Source organism: Schistocerca piceifrons, chromosome 2 (assembly GCF_021461385.2).
Source record: "Schistocerca piceifrons isolate TAMUIC-IGC-003096 chromosome 2, iqSchPice1.1, whole genome shotgun sequence".
Lineage (NCBI taxonomy): Eukaryota > Metazoa > Arthropoda > Insecta > Orthoptera > Acrididae > Schistocerca > Schistocerca piceifrons.
In genome coordinates, this window is record NC_060139.1 from 1,119,975,508 (window position 1) to 1,119,996,359 (window position 20,852).

The following is a 20,852-nucleotide window of genomic DNA, read 5'->3' on the forward strand; positions in this document are numbered from 1 at the left end:
GCTGCACTGGTGCATCGGAATCTAATACTGGTCCACCAGGAGCCGTTCAAAGTGCAAACTCGTAGAGGATTCACTCTTCTTGTACTTAAGTCGGCATGCTGTCTTTTGTATTCAATCCCGATGCAATTTCTGTGTTTCATGGTCAATGTGAAGGTCCAATGGATACAGTATACCTTCACTGGTAAATCGGAATCTAATACTGCCCTCCCAGGAGCCGCTGAAAGCGCAAACTCTTAGAAGATTCTTTCTTCTTGTACTTAAGGCGGCATTGTCCTTTTTGTATTCAATCCCGATGCAATTTCTGTGTATCATGGTCAATGTGAAGGGCCAAATGATACAGTCAGCCTGCACTGTTGCATCGGAACCAAAGTTTGGTCTCCCATGAGCCGCTTAAAGCACAAACTCTTAGGAGATTCATTCAACTTGTACTTAGGGCGTCATTGTGCCTTTTGTATTCAATCCCGATGCAATTTCTGTGTTTCAATGTCAATGTGAAGGTCCAAGGGATACAGTAAACCTGCACTGGTGCATCGGCATCAAATACTGGTCTCCCAGGAGCCGCTCGAAGCACAAACACTTGGAAGATTCACTGTTCTTGTACTTAAGTCGGCGTTGTTCCTTTAGTATTCAATCCCGATGCAATTTCTGTGTGTCATGGTCAACGTGAAAGTCCAAGTGATATGGTAAACATGCACTGGTGCATCGGAATCTAATACTGGTCTCCCTGGGGCCGCTGAAAGCACAAACTCTTAAACGAATCACTCTTCTGGCACTTAAGACGGCATTGCACTTTTTGTATATAATCCCGATGCAATTTCTGTGTTTCATTGTCAATATGATAGTCTAAGGGATACAATAAACTGGCACTGGTGCATCGGAATCTATAACTGGTCTCCCAGGAGCCGCCCAAACACAAACTCTTAGACGATTCACTCTTCTTGTACATAAGTGTGTATTGTCCCTTTTGATTTCAATCCCGATGCAATTTCTGTCTTTCATAGTCAATGCGAAAGTCCAAGGGATACAGTAAACATGCACTGATGCAGCGGAATCTAATACTGGTCTCCAAGGAGCCGCTGAAAGCACAAACTCTTAGAAGATTCACTCATCTTGGCCTTAAGTCGGCATTGTGCCTTTTGTATTCAATCCCGATGCAATTTTTGTGATTCATGGTCAGTGTGAAGGTCCAAGGGATACAGTACACCAGCACTGGTGCATCGGAATCCTATACTGGTCTCCCAGGAGCCGCTGAAAGCGCAAACGCGTAGAACATTCACTTTCTTGTACTGGAGTCGCCATTATCCCTTTTGTAATCAATCCCGATGCAATTTCTGTGTTTCATGGTCAATGTGAAGGTCCAAGGGATAAAGTAAACCTGCACTGGTGCTTCGGAATCTAATTCTGGTGTCCCAGGTGCCGCTCAAAGCACAAACTCTTAGAAGATTCACTGTTCTTGTACTTAAGTCGCAATTGTCCCTTTTGAATTCAATCCCGATGCAATTTCTGTGTTTCATGGTCAATGTGAAGGTCAAAGGGATACAGTAAACGTGCACTGGTGCATCGGAATGTAATACAGGTCCAACAGCAAACACTCAAACCTCAAATTCGTATAAGATTCACTCTACTTGTACATAAGTTGGCATTGTCCCTTTTGTATTCAACGCCGACGCAAATTCTGTGTATCATGGTCAGTGTGAAGGACCAACTGATACAGTAAACCTGCATTGGTGCATCGGAATCTAATACTGGTCTACCAGGAGCCGCTCAAAGCACAAACTCTTAGAAAATTTTCTCCTCTTGTACTTAAGTCGACATTGTTTCTTTTATATTCTATCCCGATGCAATTCATGTGTTTCATATTCACTGTAAAGGACCAAGGGATACAGTAGACCTGCACTGGTGCATCGGAATCGAATACTGGTCTCCCAGGGGCCGCTGAAATCACAAACTCTTAGAAGATTCACTCATCTTGTACTTACGTCGGCATTGTGCCTTTTGTATTCAATCCTGATGCAATTTATGTGTTTCATGGTCAATGTGAAGGTCCAAGGGATACAGTAAACCTGCACTGGTGCATCGGAATCTAATACTGGTTTCCCAGGAGCCGCACAAAACACAAACTCTTAGAAGGTTCACTCTTCTTTTACTTAAGTCGGCATCGTGCTTTTTGTATTCAATCCCGATGCAATTTCTGCGTATCATGGTCAATGTGAAGGTCCAAATGATACAGTCAGCCTGCACTGGTGCATCGGAATCTAATACTGGTTTCCCAGGAGCCGCTCAAAGCACAAACTCCTAGAAGACTCACTCTACTTGTACATAGGGCGTCATTGTCCCTTTTGTATTCAATCCCGATGCAATTTCTGTGTTTAATCTTCAATGTGAAGATCCAAGGGACACAGTAAACCTGCACTGGTGCAACGGAATCTAATAATGGTCTCCCATGAGCCGCTCAAACCACAAAATCTTAGAAGATTCACTGTTCTTTACTTGATTCGTCATTGTGCTTTTTGTATTCTATCACGATGTGATTCCTGTGTTTCGTGGTCAATGTGAATGTCCAAGGGATACAGTAAACGTGCACTGGTGCATCGGAATCTAATACAGGTCTCCCAGGACCCGCTCAAAGCACAAATAATTAGAAGATTAACTAGCCTTGTACTTAAGTCGGCATTGAGCATTTTGCATTCAGTCTCGATGCAATTTCTGTGTTTCAGTGTCAATGTGAAGGTCCAACGGATACAGTAAACCTGCACTGGTGCATCGGCATCTAATACTGGTCTCCCAGGAGCCGCTCAAAGCAGAAAGACTTAGAAGATTCACTGTACTTGTACTTAAGTCGGCATTGTTCCTTTAGTACTCAATCCCGATGCAATTTCTGTGTTTCATGGTCAAAGTGAAAGTCCAAGTGATAGATAAACATGCACGGGTGCATCGGAATCTAATACTGGTCTCCCTGGGGCCGCTGAAAGCACAAACTCTTAAACGAATATCTCTTCTTGTACTTAAGTCGGAATTGCTCCTTTTGTATTTAATCCCGATGCAATTTCTGTGTTTCATTATCAATATGATGGTCTAAGGGATACAGTACACTGGCACTGGTGCATCGGAATCTATAACTGGTCTCCCAGGAGCCGCCCAAACACAAATTCTTACACGATTCACTCTTCTTGTACATAAGTGTGTATTGTCCCTTTTGATTTCAATCCCGATGCAATTTCTGTCTTTCATAGTCAATGCGAAAGTCCAAGGGATACAGTAAACATGCACTGATGCAGCGGAATCTAATACTGGTCTCCAAGGAGCCGCTCAAATTACAAACTCTTAGAAGATTCACTCATCTTGGCCTTAAGTCGGCATTGTGCCTTTTGTATTCAATCCCGATGCAATTTTTGTGATTCATGGTCAGTGTGAAGGTCCAAGGGATACAGTACACCAGCACTGGTGCATCGGAATCCAATACTGGTCTCCCAGGAGCCGCTGAAAGCGCAAACGCGTAGAACATTCACTTTCTTGTACTGGAGTCGGCATTATCCCTTTTGTAATCAATCCCGATGCAATTTCTGTGTTTCATGGTCAATGTGAAGGTCCAAGGTATAAAGTAAACCTGCACTGGTGCTTCGGAATCTAATTCTGGTGTCCCAGGTGACGCTCAAAGCACAAACTCTTAGAAGATTCACTGTTCTTGTACTTAAGTCGCAATTGTCCCTTTTGAATTCAATCCCGATGCAATTTCTGTGTTTCATGGTCAATGTGAAGGTCAAAGGGATACAGTAAACGTGCACTGGTGCATCGGAATGTAATACAGGTCCAACAGCAAACACTCAAACCCCAAATTCGTATAAGATTCTCTCTACTTGTACATAAGTTGGCATTGTCCCTTTTGTATTCAACGGCGACGCAAATTCTGTGTATCATGGTCAGTGTGAAGGATCAATTGATACAGGAAACCTGCACTGGTGCATCGGAATCAATTACTGGCCTCCCAGGAGCCGCTCAAAGCACAAGCTCTTAGAAAATTTTCTCCCCTTGTACTTAAGTCGGCATTGTTCATTTTATATTCTATCCCAATGCAATTTATGTGTTTCATATTCACTATAAAGGTCCAAGGGATACAGTAGACCTGCACTGGTGCATCGGAATCTAATACTGTTTTCCCAGGGGCCGCTGAAATCACAAACTCTTAGAAGATTCACTCATCTTGTACTTACGTCGGCATTGTGCCTTTTGTATTCAATCCCGATGCAATTTATGTGTTTCATGGTCAATGTGAAGGTCCAAGGGATACAGTAAACCTGCACTGGCGCATCGAAATCTAATACTGGTCACCCAGGAGCCGCTCAAATCACAAACTCTTAGAAGGTTCACTCTTCTTGTACTTAAGTCGGCATTGCACTTTTTGTATTTAACCCCGATGCATTTTCTGTGTATCATTGTCAATATGATGGTCCAAGGGATACAGTAAACCGGCACTGCTCCATCGGATTCTAATACTTGTCTCCCAGGAGCCGCTCAAACACAAATTCTTAGAAGATTCACTCTTCTTGTACTTAATTGTGCATTTTCCTTTTTGATTTCAATCCCGGTGCAATTTCTGTCTTTCATAGACAATGTGAAAGTCCAAGGGATACAGTAAACATTCACTGGTGCTTAGGAATCTAATACTGGTGTCCCAGGAGCCGCTCAAAACACAAACTCATAGAAAGTTCACTCTTCCTGTACTTAAGTCGTCATTGTGCCGTTTGTATTCAATCCCGATGCAATGTCTGTGATTCATGGTCAATGTGAAGGTCGACGGGATACAGTACACCAGCACTGGTGCATCGGAATCTAATACTGGTCTCCCTGGGCCCGCTGAAAGCACTAACTCTTAAACGAATCACTCTTCTTGTACTTAAGTCAGCATTGCACCTTTTGTATTTAATCCCGATGCAATTTCTGTGGTTCATTGTCAATATGATGGTCTAAGGGATACAGTAAACTGGCACTGGTGCATCGGAATCTATAACTGGTCTCCCAGGAGCCGCCCAAACACAAACTCTTAGACGATTCACTCTTCTTGTGCTTAAGTGTGTATTGTCCCTTTTGATTTCTATCCCGATGCAATTTCTGTTTTTCATAGTCAATGCGAAAGTCCAAGGGATACAGTAAACATGCACTGATGCATCGGAATCTAATACTGGTCTCCCAGGAGCCGCTCAAAGCGCAAACTCTTAGAAGATTCACTCATCTTGGTCTTAAGTCGGCATTGTGCATTTTGTATTCAATCCCGATGCAATTTCTGTCCTTCATGGTCAATGTGAAGGTCCAAGGGATACAGTACACCAGCACTGGTGCGTCGGAATCCAATACTGGTCTCCCAGGAGCCGCTGAAAGCGCAAACTCTCAGAACATTCACTCTTCTTGTATTGGAGTCGGCATTGTCCCTTTTGTAATCAATCCCGTTGCAATTTCTGTGTTTCATGGTCAATGTGAAGGTCCAAGGGATAAAGAAAACCTGCACTGGTGCTTCAGAATCTAATTCTGGTCTCCCAGGAGCCGCTCAAAGCACAAACTCTTAGAAGGTTCACTGTTCTTGTACTTAAGTCGACATTATGCTTTTTGTATTCAATCTTGATGCAATGTCTGTGATTCATGGTCAATGTGAAGGTCAAAGGGATACAGTACACCAGCACTGGTGCATCGGAATCCAATACTGGTCTCCCAGGAGCCGCTGAAACGCAAATCTCAGAAGATTCACTCTTCCTGTACTTAAGTCGGCATTGTCCCTTTTGTAATCAATTTCTGTGATTCACGGACCATGTAAAGGTCCAAATGATACAGTCAACATGCACTGTCGCAGCGGAATCTAATACAGGTCTCCCAGGAGCCGCTCAAAGCACAAACTCTTAGAAGATTCACTCATCTTGGTCTTATGTCGGCATTGTGCATTTTGTATTCAATCCCGAAGCAATTTCTGTGCTTCATGGTCAATGTGAAGGTCCAAGGGATACAGTACACCAGCACTGGTGCATCGGAATCCAATACTGGTCTCCCAGGAGCCGCTGAAAGCGCAAACTCTTAGAACATTCACTCTTCTTGTATTGGAGTCGGCATTGTCCCTTTTGTAATCAATCCCGATGCAATTTCAGTGTTTCATGGTCAATGTGAAGGTCCAAGGGCTAAAGTAAACCTGCACTGGTGCTTCGGAATCTGATTCTGGTCTCCCAGGTGCTGCTCAAAGCACAAACTCTTAGAAGGTTCACTGTTCTTGTACTTAAGTCGACATTATGCTTTTTGTATCCAATCTCGATGCAATGTCTGTGATTCATTGTCAATGTGAAGGTCAAAGGGATACAGTAAACGTGCACTGCTGCATCGGAATGTAATACAGGTCTAACAGAAGCCACTCAAACCTCTAATTCGTAGAAGATTCACTCTACTTGTACATAAGTTGGCATTGTCACTTTTGTATTCAATGCCGACGCAAATTCTGTGTATCATGGTCAGTGTGAAGGACCAACTGATACAGTAAACCTGCATTGGTGCATCGGAATCTAATACTGGTCTACCAGGAGCCGCTCAAAGCACAAACTCTTAGAAAATTTTCTCCTCTTGTACTTAAGTCGACATTGTTTCTTTTATATTCTATCCCGATGCAATTCATGTGTTTGATATTCACTGTAAAGGACCAAGGGATACAGTAGACCTGCACTGGTGCATCGGAATCGAATACTGGTCTCCCAGGGGCCGCTGAAATCACAAACTCTTAGAAGATTCACTCATCTTGTACTTACGTCGGCATTGTGCCTTTTGTATTCAATCCCGATGCAATTTATGTGTTTCATGGTCAATGTGAAGGTCCAAGGGATACAGTAAACCTGCACTGGTGCATCGGAATCTGATACTGGTTTCCCAGGAGCCGCACAAAACACAAACTCTTAGAAGGTTCACTCTTCTTTTACTTAAGTCGGCATCGTGCTTTTTGTATTCAATCCCGATGCAATTTCTGTGTTTCATGGTCAAAGTGAAAGTCCAAGGGATACCTTAAACATGAACTGGTGCATCGGAATCCAATACTGGTCTCCCTGGAGCCGCCGAAAGCACAAACTCTTAGATGATTCACTCTTCTTGTCCTTAAGTCGGCATTGCACTTTTAGTATTTAATTCCGATGCAATTTCCGTGTTTCATGGTCAATGTGAAGGTCCAAGGGATACAGTATACCTTTACAGGTAAATCGGAATCTAATAGTGCTCTCCCAAGAGACGCTGAAAACGCAAACTCTTAGAAGATTCTTTCTTCTTGAACTTAAGGCGGCATTGTCCCTTTTGTATTCAATCCCGATGCAATTTCTGCGTATCATGGTCAATGTGAAGGTCCAAATGATACAGTCAGCCTGCACTGGTGCATCGGAATCTAATACTGGTTTCCCAGGAGCCGCTCAAAGCACAAACTCCTAGAAGACTCACTCTACTTGTACATAGGGCGTCATTGTTCCTTTTGTATTCAATCCCGATGCAATTTCTGTGTTTAATCTTCAATGTGAAGATCCAAGGGACACAGTAAACCTGCACTGGTGCAACGGAATCTAATAATGGTCTCCCATGAGCCGCTCAAACCACAAAATCTTAGAAGATTCACTGTTCTTTACTTGATTCGTCATTGTGCTTTTTGTATTCTATCACGATGTGATTCCTGTGTTTCGTGGTCAATGTGAATGTCCAAGGGATACAGTAAACGTGCACTGGTGCATCGGAATCTAATACAGGTCTCCCAGGAGCCGCTCAAAGCACAAATTATTAGAAGATTAACTAGCCTTGTACTTAAGTCGGCATTGTGCATTTTGCATTCAGTCTCGATGCAATTTCTGTGTTTCAATGTCAATGTGAAGGTCCAACGGATACAGTAAACCTGCACTGGTGCATCGGCATCTAATACTGGTCTCCCAGGAGCCGCTCAAAGCAGAAAGACTTAGAAGATTCACTGTACTTGTACTTAAGTCGGCATTGTTCCTTTAGTATTCAATCCCGATGCAATTTCTGTGTTTCATGGTCAAAGTGAAAGTCCAAGTGATAGATAAACATGCACGGGTGCATCGGAATCTAATACTGGTCTCCCTGGGGCCGCTGAAAGCACAAACTCTTAAACGAATATCTCTTCTTGTACTTAAGTCGGAATTGCTCCTTTTGTATTTAATCCCGATGCAATTTCTGTGTTTCATTATCAATATGATGGTCTAAGGGATACAGTACACTGGCACTGGTGCATCGGAATCTATAACTGGTCTCCCAGGAGCCGCCCAAACACAAATTCTTACACGATTCACTCTTCTTTTACTTAAGTGTGCACTGTCCCTTTTGATTTCAATCCCGATGCTACTTCTGTCTTTCATAGTCAATGCGAAAGTCCAAGGGATACAGTAAGCATGCACTGATGCATCGGAATCTAATACTGGTCTCCCAGGAGCCGCTCAAAGCGCAAACTCTTAGAAGCTTCACTCTTCTTGTACTTAAGTCGGCATTGTGCCTTTTGTATTTAATCCCGATGCAATTTCTGTGATTCGTGGTCAATGTGAAGGTCCAAGGGATACAGTAAACCTGCACTGGTGCATCGGAATCTAATACTGGTCTCCCAGGAGCCGCCCAAAGCACAAACTCTTAGAGGGTTCACTCTTCTTGTACTTAAGTCGGCATTGTACTTTTTGTATTCAATCCCGATGCAATTTCTGTAATTCATGGTCAAAGTGAAAGTCCAAGGGGTACATTAAACATGCACTGGTGCATCGTAATCTAATACTGGTCTCCCTGGAGCAGCCGAAACACAATCTCTTAGACGATTCACTCTTCTTGTACTTAAGTCGGCATTGCACTTTTTGCCGATGCAATTTCTGTGTATCATTGTCAATATGATGGTCCAAGGGATACAGTAAACCGGCACTGGTGCATCGGAATCTAATACTTGTCTCCCAGGAGCCGCCCAAACACAAACTCTTAGAAGATTTACTCTTCTTGTACTTAAATGTGTATTTTCCCTTTTGAATTCAATCCCAATGCAATATCTGTTTTTCATGGTCAATGGGAATGGCTAAGGGATACAGTAAACCTGCACTGGTGCATCGGTATCTAATACTGGTCTCCCAGGAGCCGTTCAAAGTGCAAACTCTAAGATTATTCACTCTTCTTGTACTTAATTCGGCATTCTGCCTTTTGTATTCAATCCCGATGCAATTTCTGTGTTTCATGGTCAATGTGAAGGTCCAAGGGATACAGTATACCTTCACTGGTAAATCGGAAACTAATACTGCTCTCCCAGGAGCCGCCGAAAACGCAAACTCTTAGAAGATTCTTTCTTCTTGTACTTAAGGCGGCATTGTCGCTTTTGTATTCAATCCCGATGCAATTTCTGTGTATCATGGTCAATGTGAAGGTCCAAATGATACAGTCAGCCTGCACTGGTGCATCGGAATCTAATACTGGTTTCCCAGGAGCCGTTCAAAGCACAAACTCTTAGAAGATTCACTCTACTTGTACATAAGGCGTCATTGTGCCTTGTATTCAATCCCGATACAATTTCTGTGTTTCATGGTCAATGTGAAGATCCAAGGGATACAGTAAACGTGCACTGGTGCAACGGAATCTAATACTGGTCTCCCATGAGCCGCTCAAACCACAAATTCTTGGAAGATTCACTGTTCTTTACTTAATTCGGCATTGTGCTTTTTGGATTCTATCACGATGCGATTCCTGTGTTTCGTGGTCAATGTGAATGTCCAAGGGATACAGTAAACGTGCACTGGTGCATCGGAATCTAATACAGGTCTCCCAGGAGCCGCTCAAAGCACAAATTATTATAAGATTAACTCACCTTGTACTTAAGTCGTCATTGTGCATTTTGCATTCAAATTCGATGCAATTTCTGTGTTTCAATGTCAATGTGAAGGTCCAAGGGATACAGTAAAGCTGCACTGGTGCATCGGCATCTAATACTGGTCTCCCAGGAGCCGCTCAAAGCAGAAACACTTAGAAGATTCACTGTTCTTGTACTTAAGTCGGCATTGTTCCTTTAATATTCAATCCCGATGCAATTTCTGTGTTTCATGGTCAAAGTGAAAGTCCAAGTGATAGGTAAACATGCATTGGTGCATCGGAATGTAATACTGCTCTCCCTGGGGCCGCTGAAAGCACAAACTCTTAAACGAATCACTCTTCTTGTACTTAAGTTGGCATTACACATTTGCATTTAATCCCGATGCAATTTCTGTGTTTCATTATCAATATGATGGTCTAAGGGATACAGTAAACTGGCACTGGTGCATCGGAATCTATAACTGGTCTCCCAGGAGCCGCCCAAACACAAACTCTTACACGATTCACTCATCTTTTACTTAAGTGTGTATTGTCCCTTTTGATTTCAATCCCGATGCAACTTCTGTCTTTCATAGTCAATGCGAAAGTCCAAGGGATACGGTAAACATGCACTGATGCATCGGAATCTAATACTGGTCTCCCAGGAGCCGCTCAAACGCAAACTCTTAGAAGATTGACTCATATTGGCCTTATGTCGGCATTGTGCCTTTTGTATTTAATCCCGATGCAATTTCTGTGATTCATGGTCAATGTGAAGGTCCAATGGATACAGTACACCAGCACTGGTGCATCAGAATCCAATACTGGTCTCCCAGGAGCCGCTGAAAGCGCAAACTCTTAGAACATTCACTCTTATTGTACTGGAGTCGGCATTGTCCCGTTTGTAATCAATCCCGATGCAATTTCTGTGTTTCATGGTCAATGTGAAGGTCCAAGGGATATAGAAAACCTGCACTGGTGCTTCGGAATCTAATTCTGGTCTCCCAGGGGCCACTCAAAGCACAAACTCTTAGAAGAGTAACTGTTCTTGTACTTAAGTCGCAATTGTCCCTTTTGAATTCAATCCCGATGCAATTTCTGTGTTTCGTGGTCAATGTGAAGGTCAAAGGGATACAGTAAACGTGCACTGGTGCATCGGAATGCAATACAGGTCTAACAGCAGCCACTCAAACCTCAAATTCGTAGAAGATTCACTCTACTTGTACATAAGTTGGCATTGTCCCTTTTGTATTCAATGCCGATGCAAATTCTGTGTATCATGGTCAGTGTGAAGGACCAATTGATACAGTAAACCTGCACTGGTGCATCGGAACCTAATACTGGTCTCCCAGGAGCCGCTCAAAGCACAAACTCTTAGAAAATTTTCTCCCCTTGTACTTAAGTCGGCATTGTTTCTTTTCTATTCTATCCCGATGCAATTTATGTGTTTCATATTCACTGTAAAGGACCAAGGGATACAGTAGACCTGCACTGGTGCACCGGAATCTAATACTAGTTTCCCAGGGGCCACTGAAATCACAAACTCTTAGTAGATTCACTCATCTTGTACTTAAGTCGGCATTGTCCCTTTTGTATTCAATCCCTAAGCAATTTCTGTGATTCACGGTCAATGTAAAGGTCCAAATGATACAGTCAACATGCACTGGTGCAGCGGAATCTAAAACAGTTCTCCCAGGAGCCGCTGAAAACACAAACTCTTAGTAGTTTCACTCTTCTTGTACTTAAGTTGTCATTGTGATTTTTGTATTCAATTCCAATGCAATATCTGTGTTTCATGGTCAATGTGAAGGTCCAAGGGATACAGTAAACCTGCACTGGTGCTTCGGAATCTAATACTTGTCTCCCAGGAGCCGCTCAAAGCACAAACTCTTAGAAGATTCACTCTACTTGGACTTAGGGCGTCATTGTGCCTTTTGTATTCAATCCCGATGCAATTTCTGTGATTCATGGTCAATGTGAAGATCCAAGGGATACAGTAAACCTGCACTGGTGCAACGGAATCTAATACTGGTCTCCCATGAGCCGCTCAAACCACAAATTCTTAGAAGATTCACTGTTCTTTACTTGATTCGGCATTGTGCTTTTTGTATTCTATCACGATGCGATTCATGTGTTTCGTGGTCAATGTGAATGTCCAAGGGATACAGTAAACGTGCACTGGTGCATCGGAATCTAATACAGGTCTCCCAGGAGCCACTCAAAGCACAAATTATTAGAAGATTAAATCACCTTGTACTTAAGTCGGCATTGTGCATTTTGTATTGAATCCCGATGCAATTTCTGTGTTTCATTGTCAATATGATGATCTAAGGGTACAGTAAACTGGCACTGGTGCATCAGAATCTATAACTGGTCTCCCAGGAGCCGCCCAAACACAAACTCTTACACGATTCACTCTTCTTGTACTTAAGTGTGTATTGTCCCTTTTGATTTCAATCCCGATGCAATTTCTGTGATTCATGGTCAATGTGAAGGTCCAATGGATACAGTACACCAGCACTGGTGCATCAGAATCCAATACTGGTCTCCCAGGAGCCGCTGAAAGCGCAAACTCTTAGAACATTCACTCTTATTGTACTGGAGTCGGCATTGTCCCGTTTGTAATCAATCCCGATGCAATTTCTGTGTTTCATGGTCAATGTGAAGGTCCAAGGGATATAGAAAACCTGCACTGGTGCTTCGGAATCTAATTCTGGTCTCCCAGGGGCCACTCAAAGCACAAACTCTTAGAAGAGTAACTGTTCTTGTACTTAAGTCGCAATTGTCCCTTTTGAATTCAATCCCGATGCAATTTCTGTGTTTCGTGGTCAATGTGAAGGTCAAAGGGATACAGTAAACGTGCACTGGTGCATCGGAATGCAATACAGGTCTAACAGCAGCCACTCAAACCTCAAATTCGTAGAAGATTCACTCTACTTGTACATAAGTTGGCATTGTCCCTTTTGTATTCAATGCCGATGCAAATTCTGTGTATCATGGTCAGTGTGAAGGACCAATTGATACAGTAAACCTGCACTGGTGCATCGGAACCTAATACTGGTCTCCCAGGAGCCGCTCAAAGCACAAACTCTTAGAAAATTTTCTCCCCTTGTACTTAAGTCGGCATTGTTTCTTTTCTATTCTATCCCGATGCAATTTATGTGTTTCATATTCACTGTAAAGGACCAAGGGATACAGTAGACCTGCACTGGTGCACCGGAATCTAATACTAGTTTCCCAGGGGCCACTGAAATCACAAACTCTTAGTAGATTCACTCATCTTGTACTTAAGTCGGCATTGTCCCTTTTGTATTCAATCCCTAAGCAATTTCTGTGATTCACGGTCAATGTAAAGGTCCAAATGATACAATCAACATGCACTGGTGCAGCGGAATCTAAAACAGTTCTCCCAGGAGCCGCTGAAAACACAAACTCTTAGTAGTTTCACTCTTCTTGTACTTAAGTTGTCATTGTGATTTTTGTATTCAATTCCAATGCAATATCTGTGTTTCATGGTCAATGTGAAGGTCCAAGGGATACAGTAAACCTGCACTGGTGCTTCGGAATCTAATACTTGTCTCCCAGGAGCCGCTCAAAGCACAAACTCTTAGAAGATTCACTCTACTTGGACTTAGGGCGTCATTGTGCCTTTTGTATTCAATCCCGATGCAATTTCTGTGATTCATGGTCAATGTGAAGATCCAAGGGATACAGTAAACCTGCACTGGTGCAACGGAATCTAATACTGGTCTCCCATGAGCCGCTCAAACCACAAATTCTTAGAAGATTCACTGTTCTTTACTTGATTCGGCATTGTGCTTTTTGTATTCTATCACGATGCGATTCATGTGTTTCGTGGTCAATGTGAATGTCCAAGGGATACAGTAAACGTGCACTGGTGCATCGGAATCTAATACAGGTCTCCCAGGAGCCACTCAAAGCACAAATTATTAGAAGATTAAATCACCTTGTACTTAAGTCGGCATTGTGCATTTTGTATTGAATCCCGATGCAATTTCTGTGTTTCATTGTCAATATGATGATCTAAGGGTACAGTAAACTGGCACTGGTGCATCAGAATCTATAACTGGTCTCCCAGGAGCCGCCCAAACACAAACTCTTACACGATTCACTCTTCTTGTACTTAAGTGTGTATTGTCCCTTTTGATTTCAATCCCGATGCAACTTCTGTCTTTCATAGTCAATGCGAAAGTCCAAGGGATACAGTACACCAGCACTGGTGCATCGGAATCCAATACTTGTCTCCCAGGAGCCGCTGAAAGCGCAAACTCTTAGAACATTCACTCTTCTTGTACTGGAGTCGGCATTGTCCATTTTGTAATCAATCCCGATGCAATTTCTGTGTTTCATGGTCAATATGAAGGTCCAAGGGATAAAGTAAACCTGCACTGGTGCTTCGGAATCTAATTCTGGTCTCCCAGGGGTCGCTCAAAGCACAAACTCTTAGAAGATTCACTGTTCTTGTACTTAAGTCGCAATTGTCCCTTTTGAATTCAATCCCGATGCAATTTCTTTGTTTCATGGTCAATGTGAAGGTCAAGGGGATACAGTAAACGTGCACTGGTGCATCGGAATGTAATACAGGTCTAACAGCAGCCATTCAAACCTCAAATTCGTAGAAGATCCACTCTACTTGTACATAAGTTGGCATTGTCCGTTTTGTATTCATTGCCGATGCAAATTCTGTGTATCATGGTCAGTGTGAAGGACCAATTGATACAGTAAACCTGCACTGGTGCATCGGAATCTAATACTGGTCTCCCTGGGGCCGCCGAAAGCACAAACTCTTAGACGATTCACTCTTCTTGTACTTATGTCGGCATTGCACTTTTTGTATTTAATCCCGATGCAATTTCTGTGTATCATTATCAATATGATGGTCCAAGGGATACAGTAAACCGGCACTGGTGCATCGGAATCTAATACTTGTCTCCAAGGAGCCGCCCAAACACAAACTCTTAGAAGATTCATTCTTCTTGTACTTAAGGCGGCATTGTCCCTTTTGTATTCAATCCCGATGCAATTTCTGTGTATCATGGTCAATGTGAAGGTCCAAATTATACAGTCAGCCTGCACTCGTGCATCGGAATCTAATACTGGTTTCCCAGGAGCCGCTCAAAGCACAAACTCTTAAAAGATTCACTTTACTTGTACATAGGGCGTCATTGTGCCTTTTGTATTCAATCCCGATGCAATTTCTGTGTTTCATGGTCAATGTGAAGATCCAAGGGATACAGTTAACCTGCACTGGTGCAACGGAATCTAATACTGGTCTCCCATGAGCCGCTCAAACCACAAATTCTTAGAAGATTCACTGTTCTTTACTTGATTCGTCATTGTGCTTTTTGTATTCTATCAGGATGCGATTCCTGTGTTTGGTGGTCAATGTGAATGTCCAAGGGATGCAGTATACGTGTACTGGTGCATCGGCATCTAATACTGGTCTCCCAGGAGCCGCTCAAAGCTGAAACACTTAGAAGATTCACTGTACTAGTACTTAAGTCGGCATTGTTCCTTTAGTATTCAATCCCGATACAATTTCTGTGTTTCATGGTCAAAGTGAAAGTCCAAGTGATAGGCAAACATGCACTGGTGCATCGGAATCTAATACTGGTCTCCCTGGGGCCGCTTAAAGCACAAACTCTTAAACGAATCACTCTTCTTGTACTTAAGTCGGCATTGCACCTTTTGTATTTAATCCCGATGCCATTTCTGTGTATCATTGTGAATATGATGGTCCAAGGGATACAGTAAACCGGCACTGGTGCTTCGGAATCTAATACTTGTCCCCCAGGAGCCGCTCAAAACACAAACTCATAGAAGATTCACTCTACTTGGACTTAGGGCGTCATTGTACCTTTTGTATTCAATCCCGATGCAATTTCTGTGTTTCATGGTCAATGTGAAGATCCAAGGGATACAGTAAACCTGCACTGGTGCAACGGAATCTAATACTGGTCTCCCATGAGCCGCTCAAACCACAAATTCTTAGAAGATTCACTGTTCTTTACTTGATTCGGCATTGTGCTTTTTGTATTCTATCACGATGCGATTCCTGTGTTTCGTGGTCAATGTGAATGTCCAAGGGATACAGTAAACGTGCACTGGTGCATCGGAATCTAATACAGGTCTCCCAGGAGCCACTCAAAGCACAAATTATTAGAAGATTAAATCACCTTGTACTTAAGTCGGCATTGTGCATTTTGTATTTAATCCCGATGCAATTTCTGTGTTTCATTGACAATATGATGGTCTAAGGGAACAGTAAACTGGCACTGGTGCATCGGAATCTATAACTGGTCTCCCAGGAGCCGCCCAAACACAAACTCTTACACGATTCACTCTTCTTGTACTTAAGTGTGTATTGTCCCTTTTGATTTCAATCCCGATGCAACTTCTGTCTTTCATAGTCAATGCGAAAGTCCAAGGGATACAGTAAACATGCACTGATGCATCGCAATCTAATACTGGTCTTCCAGGAGCCGCTCAAAGCACAAACTCTTAGAAGTTTCACTCATCTTGGTCTTAAGTCGGCATTGTGCCTTTTGTATTCGATCCCGATGCAATTTCTGTGATTCATGGTCAATGTGAAGGTCCAATGGATACAGTACACCAGCACTGGTGCATCGGAATCCAATACTGGTCTCCCAGGAGTCGCTGAAAGCGCAAACTCTTAGAACATTCACTCTTCTCGTACTGGAGTCGGCATTGTCCATTTTGTAATCAATCCCGATGCAATTTCTGTGTTTCATGGTCAATGTGAAGGTCCAAGGGATAAAGTAAACCTGCACTGGTGCTTCGGAATCTAATTCTGGTCTCCCAGGGGTCGCTCAAAACACAAACTCTTAGAAGATTCACTGTTCTTGTACTTAAGTCGCAATTGTCCCTTTTGTAATCAATCCCGATGCAATTTCTTTGTTTCATGGTCAATGTGAAGGTCCAAGGGATAAAGTAAACCTGCACTGGTGCTTCGGAATCTAATTCTGGTCTCCCAGGGGTCGCTCAAAACACAAACTCTTAGAAGATTCACTGTTCTTGTACTTAAGTCGCAATTGTCCCTTTTGAATTCAATCCCGATGCAATTTCTTTGTTTCATGGTCAATGTGAAGGTCAAGGGGATACAGTAAACGTGCACTGGTGCATCGGAATGTAATACAGGTCTAACAGCAGCCATTCACACCTCAAATTCGTAGAAGATTCACTCTACTTGTACATAAGTTTGCATTGTCCGTTTTGTATTCATTGCCGATGCAAATTCTGTGTATCATGGTCAGTGTGAAGGACCAATTGATACAGTAAACCTGCACTGGTGCATCGGAATCTAATACTGGTCTCCCCAGGAGCCGCTCAAAGCACAAACTCTTAGAAAATTTTCTCCTCTTGTACTTAAGTCGACATTGTTTCTTTTATACTCTATCCCGATGCAAATTTAATGTGTTTTATATTCACATTAAAGGACCAAGGGATACAGTAGACCTGCACTGGTGCATCGGAATCTAATACTGGTTTCCCAGGGGCTGCTGACATCACAAAACCTTAGAAGTTTCACTCTTCTTGTACTTAAGTCGGCATTGTGCCCTTTTGTATTCAATCCCGATGCAATTTCTGTGTTTCATGGTCAAAGGGAAAGTCCAAGGGATACCTTAAACATGCACTGGTGCATCGGAATCTAATACTGGTCTCCCTGGGGCCGCCGAAAGCACAAACTCTTAAACGAATCACTCTTCTTGTTCTTAAGTCGGCATTGCACCTTTTGTATTTAATCTCGATGCAATTTCTGTGTTTCATTGTCAATATGATGGTCTAAGGGTACAGCAAATAGGCACTGGTGCATCGGAATTTATAACTGGTTTCCCAGGAGCCGCCCCAAACACAAACTCATACACGATTCACTCTTCTTGTACTTAAGTGTGTGTTGTCCCTTTTGATTTCAATCCCGATGCAACTTCTGTCTTTCATAGTCAATGCGAAAGTCCAAGGGATACAGTAAACATGCAGTGATGCCTCGGAATCTAATACTGGTCCTCCCAGGAGCCGCTCAAAGAACAAACTCTTAGAAGTTTCACTCATCTTGGTCTTAAGTCGGCATTGTGCCTTTTGTATTCAATCCCGATGCAATTTCTGTGTTTCATGGTCAAAGGGAAAGTCCAAGGGATACCTTAAACATGCACTGGTGCATCGGAATCTAATACTGGTCTCCCTGGGGCCGCCGAAAGCACAAACTCTTAGACGATTCACTCTTCTTGTACTTATGTCGGCATTGCACCTTTTGTATTCAATTCCAATGCAATTTCTGTGTTTCATGGTCAATGTGAAGGTCCAAGGGATACAGTAAACCTGCACTGGTGCTTCGGAATCTAATACTGGTCTCCCAGGAGCCGCTCAAATCACAAACTCTTACAAGATTCACTGTTCTTGTACTTAAGTCGGCATTGTCCCTTTTGATTTCAATCCCAATGCAATATCTGTTTTTCATGGTCAATGAGAATGGCCAAGGGATACAGTAAACCTGCACTGGTGCATCAGTATCTAATACTGGTCTCCCAGGAGCCGTTCAAAAGTGCAAACTCTTAGATGATTCACTCTTCTTGTACTTAAGTCGGCATTCTGCCTTTTGTATTCAATCCCGATGCAATTTTCTGTGTTTCATGGTCAATGTGATGGTCCAAGGGAGACAGTATTGCTTCACTGGTAAATTGGAATCTAATACTGCTCTCCCAGGAGCCGCTGAAAACGCAAACTCTTAGAAGATTCTTTCTTCTTGTACTTAAGGCGGCATTGTCCCTTTTGTATTCAATCCCGATGCAATTTCTGTGTATCATGGTCAATGTGAAGGTCCAAATTATACAGTCAGCCTGCACTGGTGCATCGGAATCTAATACTGGTTTCCCAGGAGCCGCTCAAAGCACAAACTCTTAAAAGATTCACTTTACTTGTACATAGGGCGTCATTGTGCCTTTTGTATTCAATCCCGATGCAATTTCTGTGTTTCATAGTAATATGAAGGTCCAAGGGATACAGTATGCCTTCACTGATAAATCGGAATCTAATACTGCTCTCCCAGGAGCCGCTGAAAACGCAAACTCTTAGAAGATTCTCTCTTCTTGTACTTAAGGCGGCATTGTCCCTTTTGTATTCAATCCCGATGCAATTTCTGTGTTTCATGGTCAATGTGAAGATCCAAGGGATACAGTAAACCTGCACTGGTGCAACGGAATCTAATACTGGTCTCCCATGAGCCGCTCAAACCACAAATTCTTAGAAGATTCACTGTTCTTTACTTGCTGCGGCATTGTGCTCTTTGTATTCTATCACGATGCGATTCCTGTGTTTCGTGGTCAATGTGAATGTCCAAGGGATACAGTAAACGTGCACTGGTGCATCGGAATCTAATACAGGTCTCCCAGGAGCCGCTCAAAGCACAAATTATTAGAAGATTAACTCACCTTGTACTTAAGTCGGCATTGTGCATTTTGCATTCAAATTCGATGCAATTTCTGTGTTTCAATGTCAATGTGAAGGTCCAAGGGATACAGTAAACCTGCACTGGTGCATCGGCATCTAATACTGGTCTCCCAGGAGCCGCTCAAAGCAGAAACACTTAGAAGATTCACTGCTCTTGTACTTAAGTCGACATTGTTCCTTTAGTATTCAATCCCGATGCAATTTCTGTGTTTCATGGTCAAAGTGAAAGTCCAAGTGATAGTTAAACATGCATTGGTGCATCGGAATCTAATACTGGTCTCCCAGGAGCCGCTCAAAGCGCAAACTCTTAGAAGATTCACTCATCTTGGTCTTATGTCGGCATTGCACTTTTTGTATTTAATCCCGATGCAATTTCTGTGTATCAATGTCAATATGATGGTCCAAGGGATACAGTAAACCGGCACTGGTGCATCGGAATCTAATACTTGTCTCCAAGGAGCCGCCCAAACACAAACTCTTAGAAGTTTCACTCTTCTTGTACTTAAGTGTGTATTTTCCCTTTTGAGTTCAATCCCGGTGCAATTTCTGTCTTTCATAGACAATGTGAAAGTCCAAGGGATACAGTAAACATTCACTGGTGCATAGGAATCTAATACTGGTCTCCCAGGAGCCACTGAAAGCAAAAATCTTAGAAGATTCACTCTTCTTCTACTTAAGTCGGCATTGTCCCTTTTGTGTTCAATCCCTATGCAATTTCTGTGTTTCATGGTCAATGTAAAGGTCCAAATGATACAGTCAACATATACTGGTGCAGCGGAATCTAATACAGGTCTCGCAGGAGCCGCTCAAAGCACAAACTCTTAGTAGTTTCACTCTTCTTGTACTTAAGTTGTCATTGTGCCTTTTGTATTCAATTCCAATGCAATTTCTGTGTTTCATGGTCAATGTGAAGGTCCAAGGGAGACTGTATACCTTCACTCGTAAATCGGAATCTAATACTGCTCTCCCAGGAGCCGCTGAAAACGCAAACTCTTAGAAGATTCTTACTTCTTGTACTTAAGGCGGCATTGTCCCTTTTGTATTCAATCCCAATGCAATTTCTGTGTATCATGGTCAATGTGAAGGTCCAAATTATACAGTCAGCCTGCACTGGTGCATCAAAATCTAATGCTGGTTTCCCAGGAGCCGCTCAAATCACAAACTCTTAGAAGATTCACTCTACTTGTGCATAGGGCGTCATTGTGCCTTTTGTATTCAATCCCGATGCAATTTCTGTGTTTCATGGTCAATGTGAAGATCCAAGGGATACAGTAAACCTGCACTGGTGCAACGGAATCTAATACTGGTCTCCCATAAGTCGCTCAAACCACAAATTCTTAGAAGATTCACTGTTCTTTACTTGATTCGTCATTGTGCTTTTTGTATTCTATCACGATGCGATTCCTGTGTTTCGTGGTCAATGTGAATGTCCAAGGGACACCGTATATGTGCACTGGTGCATCGGAATCTAATACAGGTCTCCCAGGAGCCGCTCAAAGCACAAATTATTATAAGATTAAATCACCTTGTACTTAAGTCGG